A 20,122-nucleotide genomic window follows, 5' to 3' on the forward strand; every position below is an offset into this window, starting at 1 on the left:
TACGAAGAGCTAAAAAGGGAGTTGGGCCTGTGATGGGCCATTTCGTCAACCCGTCTGCCTCTGAGTGGTGAAGTATATGACGAGACCACGGATTCTCACGGTCAGGCGCAGCTCCTTTGCGGTAACGCGGTCCGTCGGTTTTAAGCAACACTGCATGGGATACCATGTCAATGGATGGCCATTTCATGGACTCTTCAACGGTAGCACTGCTGGGGGAACTGCGGATGGGAAAGGCAAACTCATAACTGGAGTGTGAATCAGTCCTGAAGAGAATGAATTCCTGCCCCGTAGTCACACACACCCCACGTGGAATCGATCCAAAGTAATTATGTGCCCAAGTGGCCGTCTGGTCTCCTTGAGGATGCTGCCATGCTGTGCCTCAGTGCTGGTTTCTGCAGGTGGGGGTTGGGCCGGTAGCAGCCAAATGAGCCTTAGTGAGAGGGAGTCCCTGTTGGACCTGAAAGGTGAGCCTGGGTTCCATCGGCAAGATCCCTTCTCATAGAGCAAGCCTATGACGAACCTTGTTGGTGATGGACTGTTTGGACAGCTTGGTGCCAGGCAATCTGGATTTGGGGTACCTGCTATTTATAGGAATTCTCTGGGACCTTAAGGTCAATGGGATGTCTCAGTCGCCTGTGAGAGGAAGAGGTCCCATGGGAAGCTAAGCTTGAGTGCAGCCTATCTCTCTGGGAGAAGGGCAGATCTCTGGTTCCAGTTAGCTTTTTGCCTGCAAACCAGCATCATAATTTGTCAGAATCACTTTCAGACAAGTGTGCTCTTTGTACGAAAATATTCTATCGAGATTATGTTAATTTTCACTCCTGTGTGGACCCCCTGATTGGTTTTTGCCTTGCGATTTGGTGATTCTCAATGGGAAAGAGGTTGCTCATAACCTAAATGGCTCCCTGTGTTCTATCTCCTATTTTGCTTCCCGCCTAAACTTCACCTAGCACTTGCCCTGTACTGGCCAGTACCATAAATAATGAGTGTGTCGAGGCGCCTCCTGACCTTGCTGGAAGAAGCAAAGGCAACCGATTCTAATTGCTCCTGTCAGAACCGCAAGGAACAATAGAATTCAGCCTCTTATACCAAGACATTTGAAGAGGAAAAATGAAGTTAGGAATTAAGTGCAAAGGAGCGAGAAGGAAAAGTTACCAGTTGCTCAGCCCCAGCACCTTTTCACCCCTGATTCCAGGGCAGGACATGCTCATTGTCTCATGTTTCAGCATTCTCTGACTTGGGAGTTGTGATCTGGTGATGGATAATGGGTTAGTGCTCTTTCTGGAACATGACTCATCTATACTCACTAGAACTCTTTTTAGAACAGGCCAGACAAATAGGATTGGTCTCAGGCCATCTCCTGAACTGGATGGACAGAATACACCCATCTCTGCAATGCCGGCTGTTGACCAGGATCAACCCTTTCACATCCATCCCTTTGCTTGCTAGTCCCCATTCCTAACCACCTATGCCCCCATCCAATGGCCCACTCCCTGCTGGCTCATCTCTACCAAGGCTGTCATCTCAGGAGTGGAAACCTACTTGTCTTAATGTAGCTTAATTCAAATAGGCTCAACATCCTTTTCTTGTTTAAAGTCAAAGGTTAATTAATACTAGGAATAGGGACCTGGATGGCTCGGTTGGTTAGGCGTCTGACCCTTCATCTCAGCCCAGGTCACGATCTCATAGTTGGTGGTTTGGAGCCCCACGTCGGACTCTGTAGTGACAGCGCAAAACCTGTTAGGGGTTCTCTCTCTCCCTCTCTCTCTCTCTGCCCCTCCCCTACACTCACGCTCAATCTCGCTCTCTCTCTCAAAAATAAATGAAGAAACATTTAAAAGGACATTTAAAAACAATAAAGTGAGAAAAAAAAAGATTCCCTCTCTGTCTGCCTCCCCTCAAAAAAATAATGACACTAGGAATAAAAACATTTAAGGGTATAGTTCTTTTGACCAGTACAAAGTAAGCTCTAATTCCTTTTCCAAAAGAGTCCATTTCAAATAGAAAATACACTCGGTATTTACTTCTAAATAAATTCACTGTGACTCTCAATCTATCTTTCCTTGATGCTAGATAATCTCCACAATGCTCTGAGAGAATCCTAACGCACAGGCTGACAGTTGCCCACCTTGCTTCACTCTCAAGTTGAGGGAATCACAGATAGATTTCTTTTAAAAATCTCTGTGGGGGGGCCTGGCTGACTCAGTCAGTAGAGCATGCAACTCTTGATCTCTGGGGTTGTGAGTTCCAGCTCTGTGTTGGCCATAGAGATTACTTAAAAAAAAAAAAAGTAGTTTAAAATAAGGGGCGCCTGGGTGGCTCATTCGGTGGAGCATCTGACTCTGGTTCAACTCACGATCTCACGGTTTGTGAGTTCAAGCCCCAGGTCAGGCCCTGTGCTGACAGCTCAGAGCCTGGAACCTGCTTAGATTCTGAGCCTCCTCTCTCTCTCTCTCTCTCTCTCTCTCTCTCTCTCTGTCCCTCCCCCACTCGTTCTCTCTCTCTCTCTCAAAAATAAACATTAAGAAAAAAAAATGAAATAAAATAAAATAAGTAAGTAAATAAATAAAAATCTCTTCTCTGGGGCGCCTGGGTGGCTCAGTCCGGTAAGCGTCGGACTTCGGCTCAGGTCACGATCTCGCGGTCCGTGAGTTCGAGCCCCGCGTCGGGCTCTGGGCTGGTGGCTCGGAGCCTGGAGCCTGCTTTGGATTCTGTGTCTCCCTCTCTCTCTGACCCTCCCCCATTCATGCTCTGTCTCTCTCTGTCTCAAAAATAAATAAACATTAAAAAAAAAATTTTTTTTTTTTAAATCTCTTCTCTAACGAGCCAGCAAGGTAGATTTGCACAGATACGGTGGGTGGCAGGTAACAGTGGTAGGAGAAGACAGGAGCGTTAAATACCATTTTTGGCCACGCAGGCAGAAGAGAATGAGTGAGGAGGGAAATTAGGAAAAGTGCATATAGAGTGACCTAAGATCATAGCAATGGTAGACAGCATTTATAGTGGACACTGTAGTGCTCCACTGAGATCCCCTCTTCAGAGCCATGCGCCTATCCCCAAGTCTCTGGGGCTGTGACTTCCGTGACAAGTGACATCCGTGTAGCTCACCGGGAATTGCCTTTGCTTCAGGGATCTGCGGCGCAAAAGTTACGCGCTTTCCCGGTGGGTGGCCCACGGGCCAATGACTGGCTGATGTAGAAATGCAAAGGCCTGGCAACCTTTCACTCATTTGGGACAACTCTGAAAGACCATTCCAGCTTCAGAGCTCCACGTGAGGTAGGCTGAGGTCTTGGTTGCATCGTCGTCGCGGATCAGTGTCTCCCCCGTCCCCTTTTGTTTTGCCTTCCTCACTGGTGTATTTTCTAAGAGAGTTTCTCACTGAACCTCCCGCCCTCAGGTATCATCTCAAGACGTCTCTCGAGAGAAGCCAATCTACGCCGTCTGTACAGTAAACCCATGTGTATTTGACTGAGTTGGTTTTATTGTCAAGCACTTGCAAACCCTTCTAATAATTGTCCCAGGTTTCCCGTGGTGAGGGATGGAAGAGACTACTCCCTTTTATTAGTGCGTGTGCCTCTAATGAAGTTCCTCCACCTCCAGCTCGAAGGGTCATCATATGATTCACTTCTGACCAATCAGAGCCTCATAATCCTTTGGCCACCACCTTTCGGGGGTGGCACATGACTTAGGCAGAGCAACCCTGATGCCGCTGTGAGGCTTTTGCTGAGGCATCTGGGGAAGACTTTCCTACTTCTTCTAGAGGATGGAAGGTGGGGAGCTACAACGCCCATCTCATGACTACGGACGGAACTCCTGTCCGGAACTACGGAAGGGTAACAACCCAAAAGAAGTGACTTGAGAGGTGAAGAGAGAGACAGAAAGGAAGTAGGTCTGGGGGATACAATTTGAACTCTTGTATCACACAGTACTTAAAACCAGCCCTATCCCCTATGCCATTCAGTTAGACGGATCAATACGTTTTCCTTTCTGCGTAAGCCCGCTGAAGATCAACTTTCCCTTGTTTGCAAGCAAAAGATTCTAAACTGATAGACCACGAAAGAATGAGCATAAGAAATGAATGGGTGGAACACGCAAGACCATCGTTGAGATGGGGAAGGCCAGTTGACTGCAAATACTTATATTCTGTGTTAATAAAATGAATTCTATCTTTTCCGAGTATTTTTGGGTCTCAACATGTAAGTGCTCAAGACTAAGTGCTCCATGAGCATCTGTTAAATTACAAGTAACTCTACAAAAGGAAGCAAACCTGGAGAACTCAAGCGACACAGTGACTTTGGGCAGAGGCAAGATTTAAACCCCTCCTCACCAAAAAAGTTGATGATTTCTGGATTAATATACTTTATAAAATATTGTACCTGAGAATCTTCCTTGCTCTTGGGAAGACTAGAGCCAACCCCTCAATACATATAAAAAATGGCTTCTGTTTTAGTCACTGTTTTCCCCAGATGGTCTTGAGGTCTTTCTGAAGCACAGAATTGCCTTTTCATAGTAAACATGTGGAGGGGAGGAATCATTTTATTCTAACCTTCAAAATTCTTCTAGCTGGCTTAAGAATACATGAGACGGATTAACGGGGGAAAAAAATGTTTAATGATGTGTACATCGAGGACGAATAATAAAATTGAGACCTAAAAAGAATGAACAAGGCAGGCAATTTTTAATACATTTTTTTAAAAAGTTTTATTTATTTAAGTAATCTTGCACCTCACGTGGGGCTCAAACACCGGACCCTGAGATCAAGAGTCACATGCTCTTCAGACTGAGCCAGCCAGGTGGCCCCAGTTTTATGCTTTTTAAACAAGAAAACAATAACTTTGTGAGAAATTGACAGGACAAAGAAAACTTATGTTTGTGAGGTTCAATTCGTAAGGAATTCTAAACAGATTTTGGGCTGGGGTAGAATATGAGTAAAAGTAACACAGTTCCTGGGATGCCCGGGTGGCTCAGTCGGTTGAGCATCTGACTTTGGCTCAGGTCATGATCTCCTGGTCTGTGAGTTCGAGCCCCACATCAGTCTCTGTGATGACAGCTCAGAGCCTGGAGCCCGCTTTGGATTCTGTGTCTCCCTCTCTCTCTGCTCCTCCCCTGCTCCTGCTCTGTGCTCTGTCTCTTTCCATCTCAAAAATAAATAAACATTAAAAAAAATTTTTTTTTTTTTTTTTTGAAAAAGTAACAGAGTTCCTTTAGACAGCCTTCTTGGCTGTGAATTCCCTATCTCTGGTGATAAGGTTGTCTCTTTACCTCCTGGTACAGGGAGGGTTCCTTTCTCATGGGAAATTTATTTTCTGCTCTCTGGCAGCAAAGGTCAGGGTGTTCTTGCACTGGTTGTTTCTTTTTATTTTTTTATTTATTTTTAATTTTATTTTTAATTTTTTAAAATTTACATCCAAATTAGGTAGCATATAGTGCAACAATGATTTCAGGAGTAGATTCCTTCTTGGCCCCTGACCCATTTAGCCCATCCCCCCTCCCACACCCCCTCCAGGAACCCTCCGTTTGTTCTCCATATTTATGAGTCTCTTCTGTTGTGTCCCCCTCCCTCTTTTTATATTATTTGGGTTTCCCTTCCCTTGTGTTCATCTGTTTTGACTCTTAAAGTCCTCGTATGAGTGAAGTCATAGGATTGTTGTCTTTCTCTGACTGACTCATTTCACTGAGCATAATGCCCTCCAGTTCCATCCACGTGGTTGCAAATGACAAGATTTCATTCTTTTTGATTGCCGAGTAATACTCCATTGTGTATATATACCACATTCATCCACCGATGGACATTTGGGTTCTTTCCATACTTGGGATTGTTGCTAGTGCTGCTATAAACATGGGAGTGCACGTGTCCCTTCGAAACAGCACACGTGTATCCCATGGATAAATGCCTAGTAGTGTAATTGCTGGGTCGTAGGGCAGTTCTATTTTTAGTTTTTTGAGGAACCTCCATACTGTGTTCCAGAGTGGGTGCACCAGCTTGCATTCCCATGCATTGGTTGCTTCTTAAGTAACTTCAATTCATAATTTTTTTTTCCAAATATTTCAAAGTGATCTGTGTACCCAACGTGGTCCTCAAACTCAGGACCCTGAGATCAAGAGTCACATGCTCTACCAACTGAGCCAACCAGGCACCCTGACTTCAATTCAAAATAATCAATATGCCAGAGTAGCACATTTTGGGCCAGACTGCCCTTGGTAGCACAGATGGAGAAGTACAAAGAAAATTGAAAATGAAAATTGAGGTTAAGAGAATTGCCTAAGGTAATAGGTAACTGGACCAGTCAATATGGGACTTTGATCCTTTCCTTCCCAAATGCAATAAGCTCTCTGCCAGGAACACCAGAAACAGCAAGTGTCATTTGCTCACGTCTTAAGAATTTATTCATTGTTCCACATATATTTATCAAGCCAGATTCTGAGGCTACAGAGATGACTAAGACAAAGTCCTTGGCTTCAAGGTCTATTGGAGAAAAATGTCACAGAAACAAATGAGCATAATAGAATGAAACAAATGAAGCTATAATTTATACATTTGATGTTCTAGAAACCATGGTTAAATGGAAGTGTTTGGCATAGTGGGGAGTGGGAAAAGTTATGGGAAAGAGATGATTGTCTGGGGAGAGTGTTCCCAAGGAGGTCTTGTGTAAACTCATCATGAAAATGAATAAACAGGGCACCTGGGTGGCTCAGTTGGTTAAGCGCCCGACTCTGGATGTTGGCTCAGGTCATGATCTCACAGTTCCTGGGTTCGAGCCCCACAGTTGGGCTCTGCGCTGATAGCGCGGAGCCTGCTTGGGATCCTCTCTCCCTCTCTCTCTGCTCCTCCCCCCACTTACACTTTCTCAAAATAAATAAATAAACTTTAAGAAATGTAACGATTAAATATATGTTCAGTTATCATAAGTGAAAAAATAAATACTCAAAATTAAAGTTTATTATTATTTCAATTTTACCAGGGGAAAATTTATGTATAGTCTCTAAAACTTCTCTCTTTGGTATCCTGTTTATTCTCAAATCTCATCCTCCCAATCAGAGAGTAGTGACATCACAGGAATTCTTTTTAAACTTCTGATTCTATAATTTTCTGACCCACTGTCATGAGTCTAGAGATGTGGGGGGTAACAGCCAGGAGATGATAAATCAGGATGCATGTGACTAGATCCTCCTTATATTTTGATTTATGATAAGAAATACATATTTGGTCTCGGTCCCCATTCCTGGCATAAAGATCTAAAACCCTTGGAATTCCTAAGTGATAAGAGCTATAAAAGTGCCTTTTGTTATTCATAACAAGCTCCTTTCAACCACACCTGAGTCTGTGTATAAAGGTAACTTTTGGAAAACCCCTAAGGATAGGAGCTGGTTGCCAAGGGAACCGACCTCGTGATTAAAGGGTACTTTCAAAAAAAAAATAAATAAATAAATAAATAAAGGGTACTTTCAACCCCACCCCCAAAACTCTGGGGAGGAGAGAGGGGCTGGAGGTTGAATTAATCATCAATGGCCAAAGTTTTTTTTTTTTTTTTTTTTTTTTTTTAGAGAGAGAATGAAAGCAAGTGAGAGAGGGGCAAAGGGAGAGAGGGGGAGAGAGAAAGAACTGGGGCTCCCCTGAGGCGGGGCTTCTGCTACACCCAAAGTGGGGCTTGAACTCACAAACTGTGAGATCATGACCTGAGCCGAAGACAGATGCTTAACCAACTGAGCCACCCAGGTGCCTCCAGTGACCAATAATGTCATCAATCATGTCTATTTAATGAACCCTCCCCAAAACCCCAAAAGACAGGCTTAGAGAACCTCCAGGTTGGTGAATCTGTGGAGGTGCCCCATGAGTTGCATTCCAGAGAGGGCATAGAAGCTCCACCCATGCCTCTTCCCCACACCCAGGTTTGGGGTGCCGAGGGGGTGCGGCCAGCCCCTCCCCACACCCAGGGGGAGATTCCAGGAGAAGCTCGAACTTGTCTTCAATGATGGCCGACTGTGGTGTTGAGGGGGGAGCGGCCCCACCCCCCCCCCGGGGCTCCTCACCTCTAAAATGGGGGTGACAATAACCAGGTGACAAGTGAGCTCTTTCCTTTTTCAGCAGAAATGTACTGAACACCCAGGTTGGGTGGGAGCCTGTGCGGGATGCTGGACACAGAGGACCCTACACAGCTCTGCCGTCTGGCTGTTCCTGAGTTAGAGCCTTTTATAACAACCTGGTAATCCAGTAAGTAAACTGTTTTCCTAAATTCTGTGAGTGACTCTAGCAAATTAATTGAACTGGAGATGGGAGTTGTAGCAACCTCTGATCTATAGCTGGTTGGTCAGAAGCACAGATGACAACGTGGACCTGTGATTGGTATCTAAAGGCAGGAAGGGTAGTCCTACGGGACAGAACTCATAACCTATGTACTCCGATGACGCTTCCAGGCAGATAGTGTCGTTGATTAGAATTTAGTCATCTGGGGGCACCTGGGTGGCTCACCCGGTTGAGCGTCCAACTTCGGCTCAGGTGAGGATCTCACGGTTCCTGAGTTCGAGCCCCGCAACGGGCTCTGTGCTGACAGCTCGGAGCCTGGAGCCTGCTTCAGATTCTGTGTCTTCTTCTCTCTGCCCCTCCCCTGCTCACACTCTCTCTCCCTCTCTCCAAGAAAGAAAGAAAGAAAGAAAGAAAGACACATTAAAAAATTAAAAAAAAAAAAACTTAATCATATGATTACATCCAACTCCATATGCCCAGAAAACAGGTTAGAATGGATTGTGATGGACAGCTAGCAGACCGTACCCTAATAGGGTATGTAAAACGTTTTTGTAAATTTTGCTTATTATGTTAAACATTTTCCATTTTTCTTCATAGCCTTCATTATCGTCGTAGATTAGTTTATTGTTCAAACGTATTTGTTGCCCCCGTCCTCTGGGTCTTTTTCTTTTTTTAAAAAAAAATTTTTTTTTTTCAACGTTTATTTATTTTTGGGACAGAGAGAGACAGAGCATGAACGGGGGAGGGGCAGAGAGAGAGGGAGACACAGAATCGGAAACAGGCTCCAGGCTCCGAGCCATCAGCCCAGAGCCTGACGTGGGGCTTGAACTCCCGGACCGCGAGATCGTGACCTGGCTGAAGTCGGACGCTTAACCGACTGCGCCACCCAGGCGCCCCCTCTGGGTCTTTTTCTACGGAGCCAGTTCCTGGCGGGCCTCCATGTAGGAGCAGTATCTGCCTTGCTGTATTTTTTTAAATGTTTATTTATTTATTTTCGAGGGAAAGAGAGGGCGGGGAGGGACAGAGAGAGACAGGGAGACGGAGAATCTGAAGCAGGCTTGGAGCTCTCAGCACGGAGCCCAACGTGGGGCTCGAACCCATGAACCGTGAGATCGTGACCTGAGCTGAACTGGAGGGTCCCTGCCTCGTTGATATTAAGCTTCGTCATTATGACTTGCTTTGGAGAGTGGGATTTGAGCAGAAATGCCATGTTCCACATTTGAGCTTATGCTTTAAAAGCTATTCTATTACCCCGTCCTTGCTTTTTTTTCTCCTGCCCGGAGACCAACATGAGGCTGGTCCTTCCAACTGGGACCTGGGGTTAAACAGAGCTGCAGCTACCCTGCCCAGAGTAGGTACCTGAGTGAGAAACCTGCGATAAATTAGACATCTGGGAATCATCTGTTACTGTGGCATAATGTGGCAAAAGCTGACTGATGCAATGATTATAATGGCTGCATATTATTCCATTGTGTTACAGATTCCAATTTTTTAGTCCATTTTCCTCATATTGAACATTTAGGTGGTTTCCAGGGTTCTGCCATTATAAATAATGCTGAAATGGACATCTGTGAGCACATTTTTGTTACTGTTTCTATGAAATTATTTCTTTAGGCTACTTTAAAAAAAAATCTTTATTTATTTTTGAGAGAGAGACAAAGTGTGAGCAGGGGAGGGGCAGAGAGAGAGGGAGACACAGAACCCGAAGCAGGCTCCAGTCTCTGAGCTGTCAGCACAGAGCCCGACGCGGGGCTCGAACCCACGAACGGTGAGATCGTGACCCGAGCCGAAGTCAGACACGCAACCGACTGAGCCACCCTGGCGCCCCTGGGCTACATTTTTAAGGGCAGGAAACTGGGTCAACATGTATGATCCGTCATCAAGATTGCTCTTATTCCCGAAAGGTGTGTGTTGTCTGTATATTAGGTCAGGTTCCAGCAAAACCCCACAAAGATCACTCTAGTACTTTTGACAGAAGGAAAATAAAATAGGAAAGTGACTTTACAAGCAATGGAGAAGCTGAAAAGTCAATGGTAAATGAGCTCAAAGATCGGCAGCAGCAGAAAGATGCAGCCACCCCCGAGGGCTGGACGGCCACGTGGATGGAGTAGTATTGCCAAAGCTCAGAAACCAGGGCCAGCGGAAGGGGAGCTAGAACCACAGCTAGGTGTGTCCGGTCAGAACTGTCCAATAGTAGCTTGAACCTTCAAGGGAGGTTTGGTCTAGCAGTGCTGGGTTCATGGAAGAAATGCTACAAGCAGCAGAGACAGGGGGAAAAGTCCTTTGAAGTCTTGGTTCTCACTCTCCAGTCTTCTGCAGATATTGTCCACCGGGCAAAATGACCCAGCAGTCAGAGAATAAAGGAGTCGGGGAACTTTGGTTTCCTATGATACAGAACAGAGCACGAGCAGGGCGGTAGGGTGTCTGAGAGCAAATTGGACAGTATTGAATGAGTAAACTACTTTGCTAGTCTTGCCGGGTATTGTACGTTGTCATCATTATAAATGTTCTTTTGGCATGGAGACAATATAGTTTAGTGGTTGAGGTACTGACTCTAATGTCAGACATGCCTGGCTTTGAAATCCTGCTCTAAACATTTCCTAATTATGTGACCTTGGGTGAGTTGCTTAAACTCTTCAAGTGTGAGCTCTTCATATATAAAATGTCGTGGAGATTAAATGATCTAACGCACGTAGCACAGTACCTAGCGTGAAAGAAGTCCTCAATAAACCCTAGCTAATACAAGTACTAGGTACAACATGAAATCTGTAGATTAGTTGAATTTTCATTTGTTTGATGTCTATATAGGATAAACGTTTTCTATGTGACTTTCCTTTCCCGTGTGTATTTCCTCAAGACTCGGTTGACTGTTCATTCTCGTAACTACGGGGTTTAGGTGTCTTTCTTATAAATTCGCGTGACTTCTCAAAAAACTTTTTTTGAATGACTTCTTAACATGGTATAGCTGGGAATTCTTTGTCACATGTTACATTTCAAGTTGCTTGAAGCTACAAAAGTTGTCCTTGTTTCACAAAGCTGAAAAAGACTCCATTCTGGGTTTCTAGAGCTGGATTATGATATATTAGCATATTAGTATATTAGCATATTAGTAATTTGATAAGTTTGACTATGTATAACAGAGAAGTAACATCTCTTCTGTACAAGTCTAGGCCAGGGCGGTACGTTATAATATCAGAAAACCAGATTCCTTCTATCTTGTTCTGCCATCTATAAAGTGCTGCCACAGTCTCCTGACCCCAGATGGCTCTCTACAGCCTCCATCTTCCAACTAATGGGAAGCAGAAGAGGGAAGGACCTGTGTCCTCCCTTTAAGGGCATCACCTGGAAGTTGCCCACAACCCGCTGCTCACATCTCATTGGCCAGAGCTTAGTTTCATGACCGCATCTAATGACAAACAAGACTGAGAAATGAAGTTCGTATTTGAGAGGCGACGTACTCAGCTCAAAATTATATTACGATCAGAGGAGGGGGCAAACAGATTTGGGGGGAAACCGGTGGCCTCTGGCATTCTGATTTTCTGGACACACGAACATCTCTGTGTACCCTTCTTCCCACACACAGAACATGCCCATTGCAGACTCACCAGTACAATCCCATTTCTACTAAAGGGGGGGCAGACTATGGCACCCTAAAAATATTCCTCCTCGTTACATGGACCATCTTGAGAGCTAGTTAGTTTTAAGAAACCCCAGACACAGGAGAAGCTCTGAAACCCAGTAGAAGTTACTCTTTTGTAAGAGACATTTACATTTATAAAGGAAATCTCCATCTGTAAGCCTCTCTCCCTAGTACCCGGGAGAGGAGGATAACTGAAACCTGAGACTTCAGCTGTGACAACCTCATCCTTGTTTGCTGGGTTTTTCCTCCTCACTTGCCATAAATGGCTCCCTTCTCCCCTAATGCCTTTCTTTTATCTTTATCTGAAGGTATTTAAGGGGGTGGCTTGGGCCGTTTCAGGGACTCACTCAGTTTTCCTGGGTCTCTCCCAGGTGTACGGGAGATACACATGTTTTTAAACTTGTTTGTTTTTCTCCTGTTAATCTCCCTTTTATGATGGGTTGGAGGCGGGTCTCAGCCGAGAATCTAGGAGAGTAGAGAGAGAATTATTTTTCCTTGCCTACACTACATACATTTCGATGTTCAGGATCTCTGAGGAATGTGTGATCCCCTGTGTTAGGTTCAAATGTATCTTCTTGTGATGCTGCGATCTGTAAAAAATAAGACAAGCAGTGTGTCCATCCACAGCATACTGGTGGATCAGGGGCAAGGTAACAACAGAAACAGTGATGCTGGAAAGAGAGAGGTAGAAACCCCCAGCAGTCATCAATTTGAGGGGATTTTTGGAGTGATGGGTGGGGTTCGAAGCCGCAGGCCAAGAAAGAATTCTTGAGATGTCTTTGGTGCAAAAAAGTTGATCTTTTTTAAAGCCACCAGGACGGGACCTGTGGGCTGGAAGGGCTGCCCTGGGACCAGGAGGTGAGACTTATATTCTTGGGAGTTGGGAGAGATGAAGTCGAGGGGAAGTTTCCAAAGGGATTTTCTTATGTTAAAGAAGATTCACCAGATACTGGAGGCCTAGCTATTATCAAGCTAAGCTTTTTTTTTTTTTTTTCCCTCTAGCAAAGCATTCACATTAAGACGGTAGGAGTTCCTGGAGAAACGTTTGCCTTTGTCTGCCTCAAGTATTTGCCGATGGGCTGCAGGTTACAAGGAAATTTAACTGTCTGCCACTTCCTTCTTGCCTTTGTTCCCCACATCAGGTTCAGGGCAGTTATTGAGTGCGACTGGCTTGGAAATGCAAAAGCTCCTTGTCCTAGCCTTGGGTCAAACTCCTTAGTTAGCTCATCTGATCGCCCTTAGCTCTGCTCCCTTAAAGAAAGCCCTTGTCCACTGTCCTCTATGGCCCTCCAGAAGGTTCATTTCCATTGATTATCATGGCCACATTTGCAGTGGGCCTTTCTTGGGGATTGATCAGTTTTCGCTGTCTGTTCTTTGGTGAGCAGTTTGGGGGTCCGAACACTGCTTGAAGGTGAGCAGAATTTGCCACCCCAAAGCATACCGCTTTGGCATAAGGATTATTTGGGGGTGATTATTTTTAAGACACTGCAGACACAGGAGAAGCTCCGAAAACGAAGTAGAAGTTACCCTTTGGTAAGAGACAGTTCCAGGTATAAGGGGAATCTGCATGTGTGAGGGTGTCTCCCTCTTTTACCGGGAACTGGCGGTGAACTCTTAAGTCTCTAGAAACTGTCCTCAATGGAAAAGGCAGGGATTTAAATCTGCATAACAACTACGCCCTTGTTTACCGTGCTTTGCCTGCTGGCCTCCCATCACTGACTCCCCACCCCCAACATAGTTTGTCTTTTGCTGAAACTGGTATTTAAAGGATGGCTGCAGCCATTTCTGGGAGTTAATCCATCTTCCTGGGTCTCTGCCGTGTAGACAGGAGGTATGTATGTCATCAAACTTCTGTTTGTTCTTATCCTATTAATCTGTATTTTATTAGTGGGGGAGGGGGGGTCTCGGCCAAGAACCTAAAAGGATAAAGGGAAAATGATTTTTCCTTTCCTGTGCAGGATCTAATCATCACAGGCATTTGCAGACCCTGCGCTTGGTTTCTTTGGCTTTCAGACGCTAACATTTAATAGGCTTCTGGTCTATTTGCTGCTTGTCAATTACATCCAGAAAAAACCCATCCCAGGGGGTCAGCCTCAGGGCAGCAAGAGTCTGTCTTGGCCACGAACTCCTCCAGAGGAAGGAGGCAGGAAGCTGCAGGGTCCAGGGGTTGAAGGGCTCACAGACCCCAGGAACTTGACCGAGATGCGCAACTGCCCAAGGCTCTCTCCTATGCCCTGCACCCCTGGGTGCCCTCCCACAGCCACCCCAGTTCCACACCTGTGCAGCTAGTGGTGGCGGTTTGCCCCCCCGGGGTCTGCCTAGCTCTGACTGGGTCCCTTCCCTCTGGTAGGATTTTCCTACAAGTAGCAAGATGTAGGGGACGGAAGCTGTTCAACCTTGTAAGTGTTTCTTACTTATCCCAATGCTATTCTTCTGAGGCCTGTGAGCTGCTTTCCAAGATCTTGCTGACCTTTGTTATTGCTGTGCCTAGCTAAAATTTCTTTTTCCTTAGAAGAAAGAGAACATGGATGTTGGGGGGAGAACTAGCCCTTTGCCACAAGTGCCTATTGATTCAGACAGGTTCTTAATTCCACTCCATCAAGTGAGTCAGCAACTTGTAGGAGGCATGGGGCCAGTGAAATAGAAAACTGGCTCCCTCAGATTGCCATATCGTACAGTGTCAGAGGACTCACTCTGGGAAAAAAGAAAAAAAAAAAAAAAAAACCAACCCAGACAGCCTCACCCCATGCCCTCACCCCCCAAAGCTGCAGCTAGTTTTGGTCTGATTGATATAAACGCTCAAAGATTATGTTATAACTCACAATGAGGCTGATTTTCTGGGGCCTGTCAAAAACTTGACTTTGAAAGCCTGGTAAAACAGCTACACAGCGACTTTAAAAACCAAAGTTGAGAAAACCCAGGTACTGTTCTAATTTTTCGACATGGTTGTCATATTGCTTAAGATACTTCTGAAATTCTTTTATTCTCTTTTAGGTATATTTCATGCGGATCTGTAGCTTGTAATATATTCTAAATGCTTCATGATGTTTCCTCCCTTCTTAAAATGTAAAGTAAACCTTTAAAGAGAATGAAAAATGAATGATTGTCACAAAGAGATTTTTCTTCCTCTTCCCAGCATGTTCATTTTCTTTAGATGTCATTTTCTGGATGTTCATTTCATCTAATAAATCTACTCTAGATGCCTTCATCTCTAACACTAAAGATAGCTTCATTAGTTTGCACTGTCAAAATACAAATTAAATACCAATTTTATCTGGGAATGGAGACGGTGGCCGTTCTAAACAGAAGTTCTGAACCAAGTCAAGAGACTCTGAGAAGTTTGTATCATTATAGTTGTTTATGCTGGTGTGAAATGTAAGGGGGTTGATCTATTTTGTTCCCTGCGATACAGCTGGCACATAGAGCAGCACTTGGTGGGCCCTCAATAAATAGCTATTGGGTTTAATAAATTAATGGGTTTTCCTTTTTCATAATGCTAAAGTACACTGGAAAATCTTCAACCAAAGTAGTTGAATAGAGCTGGATCTTTGCGATTCCTTACAAGGAGAAGGCATGGTGGCATTACATAATTCAGACTATTAAAATTCATGAAAGCATTCAGACTGGGTGAGAAGATATTTAACCTCAATTTGATGTCTCTAAATATTCATACCAGGAGAGAGGAAGAGGGGCACAAAGTGTGGGAACACAATTATGTGATACGACAGTGTTTCAGATGTGCCTCTGGTGGAAGATAATGGCCGAGAAGACATTGACCCAAATGATTGGCAACATAGTATTGAAATAAATATTTTCTTTTAAGAAAAAATTTTTTAAAATATTTATTTTTGAGACACAGAGAGACAGAGCATGAACGGGGGAGGGTCAGAGAGAGAGGGAGACACAGAATCGGAACCAGGCTCCAGGCTCTGAGCTGTCAGCACAGAGCCCGACATGGGGCTCGAACTCAGACCGTGAGATCATGACCTGAGCCGAAGTCGGACGCTTAACCGACTGAGCCACCCAGGTGCCCCGCGAAATACAGATTTTCAAGTGTTCTTCCTAGAGTCTCCCGGTCTCACAACAAAGTTGAGAGTGGTTTTTATTACTGTTCTCATTTTACAAATGTGGAAATTGAGCTTCCAAGATGTAACTTGTCCAAGGTCCCCGGGGCTGATGATTGGTAGAGCCAAGACCCGAAGGTCTTTGACAATCAAGGTCACGGTGGGTTAGAAGGCCTTCTTTTGTTCCTGGCATCCAGCTGTTCTGCAGTTCTCTCTCGGCCGCTCAACCCCCTTCTGCAGCATATCTCTCGTTCTTTTTGTTAAGGATATTGTACTGATGTAATTTCATTATGTGCCCTGAGTTAATAGAGGACTTGTTTCGTCTTCAAGTGTCCGAAAGGATGTATAATATTTGCTGGGTCTTCTAGAAGAAAATAATGATAATTGGAACCCAAGTTCCATTGTTCTCCCCAAGCAACCTGCCACATTATGGATTCCTGGGAGAGCTATTTAGTAGGAACTCTATTAGGGGCTGAAGATTTGTGCCTCCCTCCCATTCATATATTGAAGCCCTAATGTGATGGTTTTTGGAGACAGGACCTTTGAGAGGATGTTGGGTTAGGTGAGGTCATGAGAGGGAGGCCCTCATGATGGAATTGGTGGCTTTATCAGGGCGAGAAGTAAGAGCTCTTTTGGGCTCTGTGCATATGCACTGAGGAAAGGCTGTGTGAGGACATACAATTTGGCCATCTGCAATCAAGAAGAGACCTCACCAGGAACTGAGTTGGCGGGTACCTTGATCTTGGACTTCCCACCAAAATTGTGAGCAAATATATTTCTGCTTTTTAAATCACCCAGCCTTTGGTGTTTTTTTAAGGCAGCCCAAGCAGATTAGTATACACTCCGCAGTGCTTTGGTCCCCAAACCTCTGTGTGGACATCTTGGCCCAGGGGATGTAGATTATATCACTAGTGCGGAGTGAGCACTGTTTTTGCCTGGACTAGAACGTCGCTTTTTCCGTGTGTTCTTTCTCCAGAGCCTGAATCTAGGCTTCTAAGGGGATGGAAGCAGTGGTGGAGGGGCTTCTTCCTAGCCAAGAGGGCAGTGATAGAAGAGGTGTGGCCTCTGTCCTCTTTGGTCACTAAAAGAGGCCAAAAATAAGAATCTCGAAAAAGAATCCAGGGGAAGAGAATTCATATACAGAGAATGAATCTCTGTACAAATGGCTTGTTACAGTCCTTTAACTTCCCAGCTAATCATGGAAATTGAGGCCGTTGAGTTCAGACTTTTCTTCTTTTGCCAGAACCTTCTTCCCTCTAAGCACTGTTTAAGGTACATCCAGCAAATTTTAATATGTCCTGTTCCATTTTCATACAGTTCAGAACACTTATCTAATTTTTCTTGATTTCTTCTTTGTCTATGGACTATTCAGAGTTGTGTTATTTGGGAATTTTCCAGAGATCTTTCTGTTTGATTTCTAATTTAATTCCATTGTGGTCCTATAACACTTTGCATAATTTGAATCTTTAATTTATTGAGACTTGCTTCATGGCCCACACTGTGATTTATCTTGGTAAATATTCCACATATACTTGACAAGATTGCATATTCTGCTCTCGGTGGAGGGAATATTTTATAAATGTTAATGAGGTCATAGGAGTTGGTAAGTTCACCTCTCCACGTACTTGCTGATTTTCTGTTTACTTGTTCTATTAATTATTGAGAGGGGTATGTACATATATGTATTTTGAGAGACAGTGCGTGCACATGTTTGAGCAGGGGAGAGGGGCAGAGGGGGAGAGAGAGAATTCCGTGAGATCATGACCTGAGCTGAAACCAAGATTCAGATGCTTGCACCCAGGTGCCCCTCCAGCTTTATTTTGATTAATGTTAGCATGGTATATAGTTTCCCATGCTTTGACTTTTAACCTATATGCATTTTTAAAATCGAAGTGCATTTCCTGTAGATAGCATATTTGGATCTTGGTTTTCATGCAGTGTGATAATCTCAAAAATTATCTGAAGTTCTATACATACGTAGTTTATGTTTGAAACTGAATGAAAATTGTGTGTGTGTGTTGCCACATGTAAATATTTTATAAATAAAGGTGTCTACGTATATTGGAGATTGTGATTGAAAATCTTTTTACTGATGAAGCAAACAATCCAAAAAGCATAGAAACTTTTACGGCTTTAACGGCAATGCAAACAAATGACCAATCCTCGTTTCATGTGAACAAAAATAGAACAGAGGGAGGGACAGGGCTTAGACACCACACAACTCCGGTTGACTGGCTCCCCTTGGATCATGTATGTGAATGGTGCTCCCTGCAATTGGGTTAAGCTATGGCTTTTGCCAGAGAACCCATTTGGAGGGAAGAATTAGCCACATGTGGAAAAGGCTGAGAGGAGTCTTCCTAAGGGGACACAAGGCCAAGCAAACTGTCTCAATGCACATCATTGCCCATGTAGGTGAGGAAAAATAATTTTACCTCTATCCTTCCACGTTCTTGACTGAGACTGCCCCCCCACCATAATAAAAGATTAACAGAAGAAAAACAGAATTTCAATGGCATGTATATCTCCTGTATAGACGGGAGAGGCCCAGGAAAACTGAGTAACTCTCCAAAATGGCCCAAGCTACCCCCTTAAATAACCATCTCCAGCTAAAGAAAAAAGATGGGGCTCTTGGGTGGCTCGTTGGTAAAGCATGTGACTCTTGATCTTGGAGTCCTGAGGTCAAGACCCAGGTTGGGGTACAGTTTAATTAAAAAAGGAAAGATGTTAGGCTGGGGAGTCAGTTATGGGGAGGTTACCAGGAAAGCACCATAAACAAGGTTATGGTTGTTCTACAGATTTTAAGTCTTTGCCTTCTCCATTGATCTATTTCTAGAGATTTAGAGACATTCTTTTCCTGGTACAGAGAGGGAGACACAGGGACAGATTTCCCATAAACATAAATGTCTTTTACAAAAGAGCAGCTTCTGGGGCACCTGGAGGGCTCAGTCGGTGGACTGTGTGACTCTTGATCTCAGGGTTGTGAGTTCGGGAGCCTCACGTTGGGTGTAGAGATTGCTTAAAAATCTTTAAAAACAAACCAAAAATGCCCGAAAGGGCAAACGTCTCTGTTTTTAGGGATTCTCTTGTGTCTGAAGTCTCTCAAAAATACTCAGCCCCAAATCATCAATACGCCGAAGAGGCTTCTTTTGGGGTGGCAAATCCTGCACCCCTTCACCCGTGAAGTCCAGAAAGACTGTCCAGTGAAGAGAGATGTGTATGCCGCACAAAGTACTGGAGGGTGAGGGGACTAGATAGAAAAGATCCCAAAACCTGCATAGGGATCCCTTTGAGGGCTATAGCTGAATACTAAGCTGTGCATGTACAAAGTTTAAGTACATAGTCTGTCCAAAAGTCATGAAGGCAAAAGTTTAACTACTGCCTCTGAAAAGGAGATATTTTATAAAAGCTAATGCTTATAAAACATGCTATTCAAAGAGTTTACTCTTCCTAAACAAGTACATTCACCTGAAGAACGTTGGTAATCACCTATGTTAAAAGGATAGTTTTAGGGTCATCTGGCTGGCTCACTTGGTAGAACGTGACTCTTGATCTTGGGATCATGGGTCTGAGCCCCACACTGGGTGTACAGATTACCTTTAAAATAAAAGGATGGTTTTATTTTTTTTTTAATTTTTTTTTCAACATTTATTTATTTTTGGGACAGAGAGAGACAGAGCATGAACGGGGGAGGGGCAGAGAGAGAGGGAGACACAGAATCGGAAACAGGCTCCAGACTCTGAGTCATCAGCCCAGAGCCCGATGCGGGGCTCGAATTCACGGACCGCGAGATCGTGACCTGGCTGAAGTCGGACGCTTAACTGACTGCGCCACCCAGGCGCCCCAAAAGGATGGTTTTAAAGGCTAAATGTGTATGTGGACCGTTTAAAGATCACCTCACTCAGTATCAGGGTTCTTGAATTTATTCCGTAAACTTCCAAAAGTAATCTAAAGCCTGACATTTTCCAAATTGTGGATTGAAGGTGCACATTTCCCTCTGCCCTTGTAGGGAAGTCCTTTTGAACTCATTTGCTCTCTCCAAAGCAGTTTTGGAGGGAACCATTAAGTGTTTTTAATCAGAGCTGTGTAGGAGCCCATTTAATCACTATGTAATAGAAGATATTAAAGGGAGGCGCCTGGGTGGCTCAGTCAGTTAAACCTTGATTCTTGGTTTTG

Source organism: Felis catus, chromosome X, assembly GCF_018350175.1.
Source record: "Felis catus isolate Fca126 chromosome X, F.catus_Fca126_mat1.0, whole genome shotgun sequence".
Classification (NCBI taxonomy): domain Eukaryota; kingdom Metazoa; phylum Chordata; class Mammalia; order Carnivora; family Felidae; genus Felis; species Felis catus.